Source organism: Triturus cristatus, chromosome 2_1 (assembly GCF_964204655.1).
Source record: "Triturus cristatus chromosome 2_1, aTriCri1.1, whole genome shotgun sequence".
Classification (NCBI taxonomy): Eukaryota; Metazoa; Chordata; class Amphibia; order Caudata; family Salamandridae; genus Triturus; species Triturus cristatus.
Window position 1 is genome coordinate 768,895,330 of NC_140581.1, and position 15,651 is coordinate 768,910,980.

The following is a 15,651-nucleotide window of genomic DNA, read 5'->3' on the forward strand; positions in this document are numbered from 1 at the left end:
ATATGGAGTAGATTGATGATTATTAATGAAGTTTATATTGCCAACCAGGCGATATTCAGCTGTGCGATTGGTCGGGGGCGAGATGTCGCCCCTCCCTTAACGTTGATGTTTGAACAGGGTTGTCGTAAGGGCTGGCACCTCACCAGTCTGCACGCAATCCAAGGAGAATTAAGACAAGTTTGAAAACTAAAAGAAGAAAGGAGTGCATCCCATTTCCATAACTGATATTGTCACTTGTATGACACATCAGAACACACCTTCAAGTCACTTGGCACACAGTCAGCTCGACACACACATTGCAACACATGCCACACAAGGCACTAAGCGTGCACACTCAGACACAGGGACTCACCATCATGAGAAAAAGTTGTGGATCAGCTGACTCTGGATGTCCTCATCCTCATCCTCACTTGCCCCGTGCCCAAGCCCTTCATCCTCCACGGGTGGATGATCTTGATCATCCGGATCCAGGATGAGTGGCACGGCCTTCTCCACTGCCATGTTGTGCAGCATGCAGCACACAAGGAAGATTTTGCAGACCTTCACCGGGGCATATGGGAGGGCGCCGCCGGTCTTGTGGAGGCAGCGGAATCTGCTCTTCAGGAGTCCAAACATCCTCTCAATCACGCGCCTCGTCTGCCCATGGGTGTCGTTGTACCGGTGTTCTGCAGCTGTTCTGGGGTTGCAGAGAGGCGTCATCAGCCATGGCATGTTGGGATAGCCAGCGTCCCCTACATGGAAACATCATGGACAGAAGTGGGTCAGGAGAAGCAGTAGGATATGAAGAAACCGCTAAATACAGGACTAACAGAGTATACCCACCAACAAGACATGCACATTCGTTGCGCAGCTGCAGCATCATTTCAGGCACCCTGCTACACCTCATGATGTAGGCATTGTGTGCTGATCCTGGAAAACGGGCACAGACATGGGATATCATCATGTTAGCAAGACATACCACAAGGGCATTGATGGAGTGGTAATGCTTGCGGTTACGGAAGGCTACCTCCTGTGTATGTGGTGGCACCAAAGCCACATGTGTTCCATCAATGGCCCCAATGACATGGGGCATCCCTCCCAGGGCATAGAACTCACCCTTGACACCTGTCAACTGCTCACGAGTTGGAAAAGTTATGAATTCATCCAGGTGTAACAACATGGCCTCTAACACATCATGCAGGACACGGCTGAACATGGTCTGGGACATGCCACCTACATCAGCTATGGTCAATTGAAATGTACCCGTGGCAAAGAAATGTAGGGCTGCCATCACCTTCATCTTGGGGTCAGTGCAGTAGGATACCTGTGTAGCGGTTGGAGGTGTGGCTCGAGCCTTGTGGTCAAGTCGTCAATCAACGGTTGGGAGAAGCGGTAGCGGCGTATACAGTCACGTTCCCTCATGGCTGCAAAGTCTGGCATTGGTCGGGGGAGAGGCGGTGCCCTGCAGAAATTTGGAAGGAATAACGAAGATTGAGTACAGCACTACACCAATGTCAATAGACTGAGCACATGTTCAACAGCTACTACACATATGCTATATACATAGTCTGTACTGTTCAATGCATCCAGGACACGTATGCCAGCCAGGTAACACCCCTGACAACAGTCAGCGACACACGTGGGTGCGCAAGGTCAACATGACATGCCTTGGAACTAGCTGTGGGCCAGTGTAAGTGAAGAGGCTGACGCATTACAGGAGTGACAGGCATCCACATATGTGCATAAGAAGGATGTATTGTCACACAGACCGGTTGCGGGACACTAGAGGCACAGGTCGCATGTTCTTGAAACAGGACAGTCCACACACCTTGCCATGAAGGGGTACATGTCAGGAATGATGACACATACATTGAGACTATGCAGATATGTCCTTGTCTCGCAAGTCCATGTGCGATGCATACATACACCCGTTACGTCTGATTCCACATGTGGCCTGGTGTGCGTAATTGTGTGCCATGCCCATCAACACGCACACACATGTTGGATGCAGCAACTGCAGATGCATGTCACGGAACAAATACAGCAAGCTCATGGGAACACATGACACACACATGACATAGTCACAACTTGCAACGCCGGTAGTTACATGTGAGGTGTCATTATCCGTGTCCCTGGCATCGGGGGACAGTTGCGGGTGTAGGTGACTGTGCCATGCCAGTGATGCAGTGCTCGACTGTCCCCAGTGAGTAGCTCCTCTGTATCGATTTAGAACAAGTAATTTGCTGTTGTGTCATGCTCCCCATTGTTTCCCAGTGGCATGGTGGGTAATCCAACTGTGTGGTGCAGGGCCTACATATGTTTGTAGTATTGTCGATGTCACTCATGTTGCTGTTCATGCTATGTGCTGTGTCCTATGTAGTTTGGACTCATGTGTCATATGTATACAGGTGTCTGGTCATTTCCTGTCTCTTCACCTTGGCCACAGCATCGTCGGGGGAAACCAAGGGAGACACTAGCACAGACGTGGGGGAGGTAGCCAGCACCGGGGCAACCAGTGATGGGGAGTCTGGCGCAGCAAGTGGCACGGAGGCCGAGGGGAGTCAGGCGGAGGACCTGTCCAGTCCCAACACCGACTATGACGCTGACGGGTCCGAGGCTGAGCTCCCAGAGGGGGCGGAGGCTGCTCCCAGAGCTGAAAGCAGCACTCCATCTCTCGCCGCACCCTCCATTCTCATCACCGCCCTCCCAGTTGCTCGGGTCCCTTGTGTCCGTGCTAGGCGACAACAGGTGCGTGAGAGAGGGCAACAAGGTGTATTTAAAAGTGTGAAGGGTGCACTTCCACTCCGGATCATTCTGTGGTGTGTAGGCACATTCAATTGCATGGTGCTTGTTACATGCACGCTCATGAAGTAGCTTGTATTCTGAAAGGGATTCGTGTGCCAGTCATGACCCCGTCTTGTACGCTGCTTGCTAAAGGTAATTATGTGCTATTCAATGATGAAGCTTGCTGTGGGAAGCTTCCGGGAATTTCTGACATCGTGACTGTATCACTACGAGTGCTTTTCTGTCATTCTGTCCTTTTCCCACCCCCGCATGGCCGGCTGGATGTATCCATCTGGCCTTCCATTCCAACCTTGACAGCACAGTCCGACAAGATGAGCAGAATAAGGCCTCCATTGTCTCAAAAACAAGTCGTGTTGACTTCATCCCGAGAAACATTTGTCCTTCACGTAGCTCACACGTGCAAAGAGGTGCAAGCGCTTTGTAACACTGATCTACCACTAAATATTTTGGACTCGGATTCAGACTATCTTTCATGCCTCGTCAACAGGTGGCCTGGCTGTTTTTTTCTACATTGTGGTCTCCGGCCTCGTGACCTCCTTCCAAACTCTGTTTGGTGTGATCCCCGCATTTCATCGTTCGATTTTGTCTAGCGTCTTCAGAGGTGTCCCTTTGCTTCTCGCACTCGTAGCTGGGGTGCAATAATTGATCTGCGTACTACGCTGTGGCATCACAACTTGCGTTACAAGACAGCATGCACCGGCTGCTCCATCTTCGGAACAAGATGCTTGAATTCTACGGCACTCTGCCGCTGGCGACCTTAAGCAGTGCCTATAGATTGTCCTTCCGGTTACCGTTCTTTACCTGCGTGCAACCTGTCTTTCATTGCCTAGATTGTCCATTCGAATGGGCTCTGGATTTGTGCCTGACTAACTCGGTGGCTCCTGACCCGGTTTTTGATGGACTGATGAGTCCCTTAGTGGCTCATGAGTTGGACTGTTCTGGCGTCAGCATCATGGCCTGTGCTGCTGCACATGGAGTCCTTGGCAATTGGGACATCGGAAGGGCTGCAAATGAATTCTTATCCAGAAGTTATCTTGATGTCCCCACCTGTTGTCCACAAATTGTGCTGGATGCCCCGATTGTTGAGGAACACGTGTGTTCTTTCCCCCTGCTGAACTGGATGGCAGACAATTTTGCTGAACGTTCAGATGATTTCCTCTTGGAAGTTGTTGCAACTTATTCTGCTTATACCTTGATGGATTGACTTTAGCCCTGCTCATTTCATGGTGCATCCGTCGATGTGATATTTTTTCCCCTTTTACATGGGTAATTGCCCTTCAACATCGTTCATATTTGACATTTCTTTCCTGACTTTTTCGCTTCCCTTCTATGGACTTCCAGTTCATGCCCTTGGTTCCGTTCTATCACACATGAACTCTGCGTTCTCGAATTTGCGCCCCTAGTGGTTAGTGGTACGAACAAGGGGGGGTGTAGTGACGATTCCTATCTCCCTATGTACAATGCTAACTTGGCACCAACGCGTCAGTTGTTATTTAGCCATCTTGCCAATTTTGCTGCTTTTGCACGCGACAGTGTAGTTGCGTGTTATTACTTTTGAAATGCCTACTCGAGTTTACTTCACATGAGGACTGTCTGTTGATTGACATCCTTCACAGTGAGCAGCGAGCTTGTACTGTAGATTGTGTACACACACAGTCCGGCTGACTAGACGGTGCATGTTGTTGTGTGCAGGTTGATCGTCCCACTATTTAGCCATGACATGCACGCAGCTGCAGATACCTGATAGACGAGTGCTTGCCATATTGCAGTGCAGCACGTTGTAGTATCATTGTGATGGAGGACTTTAGCAGGAGATGAGACTAGATGATCCTGTGATGTGATTCCACTGAGCTGATCTGTACGGTGGGGGGTCCCCCGTTCAAGCTTAGAGACCTTCTATTAGTCAACTGATACTTCTATTAGTTTACTGGCGACAGGAAGGTTGCTGTTTCCACTGTCATTTTCTTATGATTGCTCCTTTCATTGTCTATGATATTGTAACAATGCTGATACTTCTGACCTTAACCATTTGTCTGCTTATGTTAGCCACAGTCCTGCATCTTAGGACGCGGGATTCATTGAATGTACTCTTTCAACTTTACCTTGTCTGTGTCTATTCTGTTGTGGACTGATCTGAGAATAATTACGAACAGGTATGTCTGATTCCCACCATTCCTGAGAATGTTGTAAGTCGCTTGTTCTGGGTTGTCTATACATTGGGACCGCCGAGCTCAACCTCGGCTAACGAATGGGACACTTAGCTAGTCGGATGAGGGGTTCTGGGTTCTGAGGGGAGTTTGTGGTACGCCAAACATGTCTCCTTCGTGCCAGGCACCGAACCCCCTGCCCCTGTCTCCCCTGCTGCCGTCAATGCCGAGTCTGTGGACATTCAGTGGCAGTTGCAGGGTGCTCGGTCATCGCTGCTGCGTGTCCTCCATGGCCACACCAGACTGCTGACACGGATGGTGTCGTACATGGAGGGCATGTCATCAGCGATGTCTGACCACCGGATGTTGCTGAGGTCCATGGACTCGTCACTGACGGCAGTGGTGGGTCTCCTGCAGCGCTCCGTCTCCCCCCCCTACCCCAGCACCATCCGCACTTCCCACTCTCATGCCTGTCCCATGCACACCCAGACGTCCCCATGCACGCACCCCACCGGACACAGGCAGCACACAACCATGGAAGGCCAAGCGCACACCTCCTGTCACGCACACACAGGGGGGAGAAGGCACAGGCACTGGGTCCGGGGGCAAACAGCAGCCACGCTGTCACAGTAGGAGTCCGCATTCCTCACGACCCACTACCTCCAATACCACTCCCCTTGGCTCTCTTGCCCAACAGTCGGACAGACTCTCCTTCATGGCCAGTCTGTCCCTCAGCCCCAGTGTGACACCACCCCGCAAGCGTTTGAGGGATTCCCCGGGCAGGGTAGTTGAGTCCCCCCCCCATCCACACCCTCCTCCAGATGCGCTGCTACCCATCCCTCCGACCACCCTCCCCTCCTTGGGGCCTGTGGTGCCTTCGGGTGCAGGGGAGACACTGGAAGAGCTTGCGGCCGTGTGCAGTGCCATACTGCCGTCCTCCTTTGGCGCTGCCCCACCCCCTGTGGTGGAGTCGTCCATCCCTGCACCCACGACACCTACCCGTGCCCCTCCTGTCGCTGCGGTGCCTGGTTCTTCCCCCCCACATGATGCCCCCCCTTCTGTGGATGATATGGTACAGTGAACTGTGCAGGCGAGCTTGGGGAGAAGCGTCCCAACGTGTCCCCCCCCGGGACTTCGCATCTGGCGTGGCCTTTGGGCTTGTTGAATGGTGTACTGTAGCTACTTTTCTTCGAGATGCTGAATGTGGTTGTTATTTTATCGTTTGCACACTATTTCTATTCTGGTATTGCTGTTGGTGCTGCTGCTCCCTGAGTTGGGGTGGTGATGATGTGTTGGGTGTCTGGTAAATGTTGTTGTGTCCTGCTCTTGCGGTGGACCCTGGTATCTGCATGCCGTCACAAGGTGTCTGCATATATTCGTAGGTCATGTTAGCTCTTACTGCATGGTGACATTGTCCCAAGGTGTGTTCCTTCCTCTGTGGCACCTGTCATCTTCCCTGCAGGGTGTTTCCCAATTGTTGTGCTGAGCTGTGTCAACATTTCCTCGGTGTGTGACACATCCCTTCGACTTTGGCCATGCATGCTCAGCCATGTCTCCACCTGCATCGTTTGTGGCATCCTTGGTGGACACTGTACTTGTGTATGGAGTATACTGACATGACTTCATGTGGACATTTTCCCTTTTCCGCACTTTGCATGTGTGTACTCCCAGCCTAGCACACATGTGTTACTTGTTCTGCAGGATATTTGGGCACCTGCCTGACAATTGTGGGCATTGTATCTGTGTGTACTCCACCCTTTTCCTTCCATGGGAGGCAACGACTTGTTGGCTGCCCCGGCACCTGTACATTCCTATCATTCCTGGAATGTGGGTGACAGTGTGTGTTCCCTTTGGCTCTCTTTGTTTAGTGGTGTTTGACATGAGGGTGCAGTATTGTGGCATGATCTCAGTGTGTGTATTGTGCTGCCTCCGCCAGGGGTGGGTATGCATGTGTAATTTGTCCTCACACCCACATGTGGTGTGTCATGCATTGGGGGAAGGACGTCCATCCTCCTGGGAGTGGGACACTGCTGTCAGTTATGTGTTGTTATGGCACTGTCATCATTGTCCTAAGTTAGGGATACGTACATTCACCCATGGAGCTGTGGTCATCTGATAATGATGTACACCCCCCCATGTCTCTGTCCCTGCTGGGGGTCCTCGGCACCCACCCCTCATGTGTCTTGGCACTGCTGGGAGTGATAGGCACCCACCCCTCATATGTCTGGGCACTGCTGGGAGTGATAGGCACCCACCCCTCATATGTCTGGGCACTGCTGGGAGTGATGGGCACCCACCCCTCATATGTCTGGGCACTGCTGTGAGTGATGGGCACCCACCCCTCATATGTCTGGGCACTGTTGGGAGTGATGGGCACCCACCCCTCATATGTCTGTCCACTGCTGGGAGTGATGGGCACCCACCCCTCATATGTCTGGGCACTGCTGGGAGTGATAGGCACCCACCCCTCATATGTCTGGGCACTGCTGGGAGTGATCGGCATACACCCCTATGTATCTGTCCACTGTCGTGGTACGAGCCGTACCCATGCGCTGATGGCCTGGGTGGGGCCCGTACCCCTAGGGCACCCCAACTTTGTGGGTGCAGCCTGTACCCATGCCTTTGGGATGTGGGTACAGGCCATACCGGCGTAGTTGGTGTGACGTAGGGGTGGGCGTGGTATGTGCCATACACACGCGCTGATGGCCTGGGTGGGGCCCGTGCCCCTAGGGCACCCCAACTTTGGGTGTGCGGCCCGTACCCATGCCTTTGGGACGTGGGTACAGGCTGTACCACCATTGTTGGTGTGATGTAGGGGTGGGTGTGGTATGTGCCGTACCACTATTGTGGTGGTGACGGGTACGCGTCCACGTACACTTCCGTTGTGGCGGGACTTGGGATTGGTGGACACGCCCCCCGAAGTGACCAGTCCATGGGGGGAATTACTGTGCATGATGTTGTAGTTATTTGTGGTGTGTGGGTTATGTTTCCTGACCCTTGCACACACCCCCCCCCTTTGCCCCTGGGGGTTGTTCTGACCTTCTGCGGCGTCTGCGTCGGTTTCTGTATACGAGGTGGTAGGCTATGAGGGCCGGGATGACGCGTAGGTTGGGGTCCATCGCTGTCCCTGGCGTGCCGGGGCTCCTTGTTCGCGTCGTCCTCAATTTCCCGGCAGTTTTTGGCTCCCGTAAAAACTGCTGCGTGCGGAGTGACGTCGGCACGAATCGTACTTGCTGGTCCGTGAAACGCTGCCTGACTCCGTCCGGACGTCGCTTGTGCGCCGTCCAGACAGAGATTTGTATGTAAATTTTTGCCGGTCGGTGTTTTTTCCGACTCGGGCGGTAATGGTATTTCTGTGCAAATCGTACTTGCAAGTTTGTAAGGTGTTTTTCCCGGGTACCAGTCGGACGGAAAAAACGCTCCGTCCGACCATTCGTACCCGGGTTTTACAGGATCGGAATCGACACCATTGTGGGTGCCAGGGGATTTCCGCAAAAGTGAGGAGGGCCACAAAAAAATAATAATACGGTGAGCCCAACGATCAACCCGGAGAGCCTGAAAAGCAGCACCTGATGGCAGAGAGGTATGATGCATCTCACTTTCGGTGAGCACCATTAGAGAGCAAATGCCTGAAATGGAGGGTTATTGCCGGGGCGCTGGACAGCTCGAACAAAACCGAAAGCTCGAACTCTGGAGAGTCGACGAAAAGTGAAATGCAACTTCCTGTGGTGACACCAGGCTTGGTGGATGATATTATTTGATGTACTAGAAGGAGATAAGTATTATTAATTTAGCCTGTGGGAATAGACAGGAAGAATAGTATCGGGTGTGGAAATACTGATGGGGTTAACGGTGGAGCATAGCCAGAAAACACTCGTTCTGAGGGCAGAAAAGAACCGCAGAGGAGGGCTTTGATTTTGATGTCTATTAGGCATGCAGTAAATTACAGGGGGTTCAGAGTAAAGGGAACAGCTGTAATGCTATACAATTTAGTCTGGGCAGGACTGAATAGCTCCACTGGGAATACTGACCACATTCCCAACTAGAGCGACTCCCACAGGGAGGAGGAATTGCTTGTTTACGAAGTTTTGTGATTGTCCTGTGGAGCGACTAACAACATGTTGAGAGGAGAGCATAGATGGGGGGAAGGGGAGAGACCATGGACCATAGAAGGATGGCTATAGTTCCTATAGTGCGAGTGCCTCAACAGTTTAGGATGCTTACATGGAATGTCTGCAGACAGGGATCCCCTACTAAGGGGCCGATTCCAATTCTGGCCGTAAAATATACCGACCGACATGGACCAGGAACGGAGACTGACCGACACAGACCGGCGCCGTACGACCTGAGCAATACGATGCAATGCATGTGAATTACAACCCACTCATACGGAACACAAGCCGCATGACCGAATCGTACGCAAATCAGTGATTCACCCGTAAAATGTCCGGGAATCGTACCGACCGACATGCATCAGGAATTGACGCAACCGAAACGTACCCGTGATGCACAAGCCGCGCAGTACAATGCAATACGTGTGAAATTAGACCGACTCGCACGGAGCACGATCATGAAAACCGAGACGCACAGCAAACAACAGACCCCTTTGCATCCGACGTGTACGCCAACGTCGTAAAACAGCAGAATGTCAGTGTGACAGACTCGGGTTACCCCGCACAAGCCATTGGCAGCGTCCAACATGGTCAAACGAACGTCTCTATCATGCACAACAAAAGCAAAGGAAATTACACAAAAAAAGCACCAAATATATATAAAAAAAAGGAACAAAGACACACCCACAACTTTACCTATAAAAAGGCAAGAAATCCCTACCATGATCCTTTGCAAACTACAGGCATTGGACAGCAGATACCACCACCACACTGCATAGACACACCACAACTCACACAACACACAACAACTACACCATTTGCATCACTCAAAAACTAAGGGGCATATGTATCACATTCTCTATTTGTGATTTTGAAATAGCGATTTTTTTGAGAATCGCTATTTGGGAATCGCAAACGAGATGTAAGTAAAAATTCACAAATTGTTAGCGATTCCTTGGCATTCCTTAATTGCGATTAGCAAATTGTGAATCGCAATTAAGGAATACCTTCCCATTCATTCCTATGGGCCAGGAGGGCCATAGGAATGAATGGGAAGACATTCTCAATTAGCGATTCGCAATTAGAGAATCGCAAATTGAGAATAATTTCAAGAGTGCAAGGGTGTCATAAAGACACCCTGATGCACCCCTGAAATGAGCATGTGTGCGCATGTGGCGCACATACATGCCCTAAGGGCATGTATGTGCGCCACATGGCACTTTGAAAACTGCCAAAAAGTGCATCTTTCAAAGAAATCGCAAATTACCACCAACTTGAATTTGGTGGTAATTTGCGATTTCTTAAGGAGATGGATGCTTGTTACATCGCATTTAAAGAATCGCAATTTGCAATTCCTTAAATGCAATCGCAAAATAGAGAATCGCAAATTTGCGATTCTCTAATTTGCGATGCCCTTTTGGGATGATACATCCCAAAAGGCCTTTTCCCGTTCGCAAATGGGCCGATTCTGAGAATCGGCCGGTTTGCGAACGGGAAAAGGGCTTGATACATATGCCCCCTAAATCACATATTCACTGACAAACTCACACCCACCACACTCACTTATACCCCCACACACACATCAATCCCCACAACCACCCAGCACCATGCCCCCAAAGAAGAATCCAAAGTTCACAGATAGTGAGTTGGAAGTCATGATTGAAGAAACATTCAGGGTAGAGCCACAGTTGTTTGGCACATTGGTCCAACAGACCTCCATGTCACAGAAAACCAAGATGTCGGAGAGGATTGTCGACAAGGTCAACGCACAAGCACCTTGTTTGCGCACAAAGGACAATATTCAGAACAGGTACTATGATGTGCGCAGGAGGGTCAAGAAGCTCATCGACAGGAAACACACCTTGAGCAGGCAGATTGACGGTGGCCCTCCTGCCAAACCAACGCACTTCAGGTCCTGGGAGGAGAAGGCGCGCGCCATCCTACCACCGGAGAGCATACATGGATTAACAGGAATACCAGAGCCTGGTGAGTACACAACCAATATATTCAAATTTGTGTGGCAATACACATATAGCACTGTCAAGGGGACTGTGAAACCAATTACTGCCAGCAAAGCCATAGCAACGGAAAGGCAAGTATCCTGTGACGTGTATATCAGTTACACAAACACAATACCTACCATCCCACAGTAATATGGAACTACGTCCTAACATGTGCAAACCTAACGACAATTACTGCAAGGCATTACCATAAATAACCAACAAAAACTGTCATCCATTTTGCCACCACTGTCACCCCGCCTCACACGAACTCTGAGTCAAAATGAAGGAAGGTTTGGCTGCTGGGAATGTGCATGTAGCAGAAAGCATGATGGGAGTTGCATTCACAGCCACCAGTCCCCCACCCACATGTCCCAGCAAGCTCACACTGAACCATGCTCACCTCACAGGGAGTGCAAAAGTACTGCCAAAATGGCTGACACTAGGCCCTGCTGTGGGGAGCGCAAGGCCCTGCTGGGACTTGGGCTCCATCAAAAAACAACAGGACACCAATGCCTGACAGCCTGAAAGGTAACTTCTACTCCCTGCAATGGAAGCAGGCGGCATGGTGGGATACCTGGACTGGGGGACGAGGACTGCCAGCACTGACTACATCAACCAGCAGCCCTTGTCACAGACACACCTCCCACCAACACCAAAATACACACCTGGGATAATGCTCCACAAGAGAGTGAGTGAAAAGTCTCTACTAACAACACTGACAATGGACCCCGCTGTGGGGAGCACAAGGCCCTGCTGGGAAATTGTACACAAACAAACAACAGGAGACCACTGTCAGTCATCTTGCCATTGCTGTATCAATCACCCACACGGAAGCAGAGTCACAGGAAGGATGGTTAGGTATTGTGGGAAGGTGGGTGGAGCCAAAAGCATGATGGGAGTCACAGTCACAGCCACCAGTCCCCCACCCGCATGTCCCAGCAAGCTCGCAGTGAACCATGCACACCTCTCAGGGAGTACAAAAGTACTGTCAAGATGGCTGACACTAGGCCCTGCTGTGGGGAGCACAAGGCCCTGCTGGGACGTGGGCTCAAACTGACAACAGGACACTACTACCTGACAGCCTGAACGTAAATTGTGACTCCCTGCAATGACACATAGGTGATTAGCTGGCCTCTGTGGGTGAAGGAGGTCCTGCAATGACTCCAAATGCCATCAATGCTGCCTCAAAGCACATCTTCTCAGCCAGAACAAAGTGCACCTTTGGGACCAGTCATTTCAAAAGTAAATGCCTTGGCAAGATGGCTGACACATGGTCATGATGTATGAATTGGCTGCAAGTCACACCTACCCACTGGCCAACTCAAACACATCTACACTCACAGCCAGAACTGTAGGTATCCTCCCACTCTCTGGAGATGCAGTGTCCCTGGGGTGTCTCCTGACCTGGCTGTGAAGGTGTGTCTCGTAGATGACAATTGGGGAGATGTAGACATAGTACATAGCACCAAGCACACACAATGTCACCTATACATCATTGACAGTGGACACCTGACAGTGACTAGAATGGACACACACATATAGCTGACACTGTAGCATGGTGGCATTCACAAAATGTGTAGTTGTGAGCTGCATTTCAATTCCGCATCAGTCTGCATTGTACGCATCATTCACACAACACATCATTCACTGACATGGACACTCCAAACACAATTACTAACCTGGACTGCATCGGAGGAGGCATGCTGAACTGTAACACACACACCTCTGCCCATCACTGTCATGAGCATGGAAAAGCAAGAGAGCTTCTGTGCCCAATCCCTCTCAGTATGGAGGAAATTGACAAGATCGAAGATGTTAGCACTTACAAAACTCAGCACCAACTTCATTAGCTACGCTAACCCCATGACTTGCATGAAATGAGATGTGAACGAGGAACACAGACAACAAATTAGTATCTCACATTGGATCTCAGGCATCTCAGACTAAGACCATGTTGCACAGACACACCAATGTGATGCACAGAGGAAAGAAAAGAATCACACAACACATGCCCCAAGCTTGCTACATACCCTAAGTGTAATTGTATGTATGTCATTGCTAAAGCACAAATGTGGACAGGGATAATACAGCTGAGTCAGGCATGTGATGTAACCTGAGTAGCAATGGCCATCTACAGACAATTGATCAATACATGAGCTGGTCATGCACACAGCTTGACGAGCACATCGAAATGCTTCCAGTTGCCATTACAAAGTGCTTCAACAATATCAACCTCTGTCTGTCACAACTTAGGACAATGCAATGTACAGACTCTAATAATGATGTACAGTGGCAACTGTCATGTGTGAAACGTTGATGTCGGTAGAAACATAACATACATTGTGTGTCTCCTCCAACCACAAGGGATGCTGGGGACACAGCAGGACCTGAAGAAGAGTCCCAGACTCTGGGGGACCCTGCGCTCCCCTGTGTGGATCAGTCTCTGTCCTCATCGGACGACGACCCTGAATGACCTAACACCTCCGGTGTGAGTCATCGTGCAGCCCCAGCAGCAGTAACATCAGCACCACCGGCAACCACTCCTGCCACATCTGACAACAGACAGAGTACCCCTGCCAACATGGACAGGATGAGGCCACAGAACAATAACGGAACAGGTACACAGGGCACCCTGGAAGCAAGGGACAACACCACCGGCGCCAACACTCAAGGGGGCCCAGTGTCACCTGTGCCGGCCACAGCAGGTCCTGCCCGTGTGGGTAGGGGCGGTGGGAGGGTGGGCAGGCAGAGGACACGGCCTGCAGAGGGGGCTAGGCTGCATGATGAGCCACACCTGGAACGCATCATAGATGCGTACCAGGAAAGCACCGGAGGGTTTGGACAGGTAGTGGGGGATCCTCGAGGAACTCAAAGAACAGCAGGCCACCCATCATGCCAGCTTGGACTCCCACATGTCCTGGGTGGAGTCCAAGTGGGACAAATTGGATGAACTAACAGCGGTGCATAGGGACATACTGACATGCCTCCGCCAGATCAGCACCAACATGACCACACCTCCCTGTGCGCCCACAACATCTGTTGCCACAACATCCGCAACAGCCACAGGGAGGGAGGAGGAGTCTGGCGGAGAGTCCTCGGCACCGCAGCAGCCTGCACATGAGCGTCACCCGAGAAAGAAGAGGGGTCGTCCGAAGAAGGGCAATTGATACGCTGATGGCCATGCATATCTCCCAGGTACCCAACACCTGGTCTTGATGTCGTCCTTTGTGTGCAAACCATTTAACCTTGTCGACTTACATCCAAATCACCCACTTGACATGGTGGGTCAAAGTTGGGACAATGCACCAAATGTGGATTCTACTCTGGACATTGAAACTCCCAAGACTACCAACTCACCTGTGAACTTTGGATTCCCATCACATTGTACAGTACTTCAAATTCCATTCACCATCCTAACACATGTTTGGAAATAAAATCCCAATCACACAATAGTTGCCTCTGTCGTGATTTATACTTGGTTTGTGCCAAGGCAATGAAGATCTGCTAAGGAACACTGTGCATGCAAACTACTACAGCAGTGTGAACATCGTTATGTGAGTCATGGGAATGTGACACATATGAGGGAGACACATCACTATGGCACCACAACACATACTCACCATGGGCATCTAACTCATCGTCAACAATGATGTTAACAGGAAATACAGTGGAATGCACATACACAACACCCATCCTGGGTCAGTGGCAAGCAGCCCACAGGTACATGATGCTAATGACTGTCGGATGTGTGGACACACACGGAGCACAACCTAAACTGAAGCACAGGTTTATTAAATATTCACAACGTGAGAATTCCTCAAGTGATGCAAGTTAACCTCACGTGACAGTGAGCAAAAATTAAACAAGTGGTGAACAATGAAAGTCCAGGGGTGTGTGGCACATCATTGGTTGGGACGAGTACTTGCACTCTGGAACAAGGATCTGGGTCTTGGGGTTCAGACCGCACCATACAGCAGCCAAAGTACCCTGTGAAGGACAGACAGAAAACACAATCAAAAACACAGATTTACAGCACACAACAACAATATACATGCCCAAAACAAAAGACTAACTACCTAGACACAACCTAACAATCAGGTAAACACTGTTTGGGAGTACAGACTACCAGAAAGGACACATCACAGCAAGCATCCTGACAAGTAGCACACAGCCACACTCAATCAGCACCAGTACAACACCAACATATGTCAGGCAAACACAATACTTGGACAACACATACCTGTATACTGACATTCATGTGAAGAAGTTGTGGATCAGCTGGCTCCGAACATCACCATCACACTCATCATCACTGGCATCATGCCCCAGGCCAGGATCCTCCACGGCTGGCGGAGGTTGGTCATCGTCATTTTGGATGAGAGGCAACTTCTTCCTCACTGCCAGGTTGTGTAGCATGCAGCACACTATGATGATCCTGCACACCTTCGCAGGTGCATATGGGAGGGCCCCTCCTGTCTTGTCCAGGCAGCAGAATCTGCTTTTCAGGAGTCCAAATGTCCGCTTGATCACTCTCCTGGTCCGACAATGTGTCTCATTGTAGCGCATCTCCGCCGGTGTCACAGGGTTCCTGAGGAGTGTCTGCAA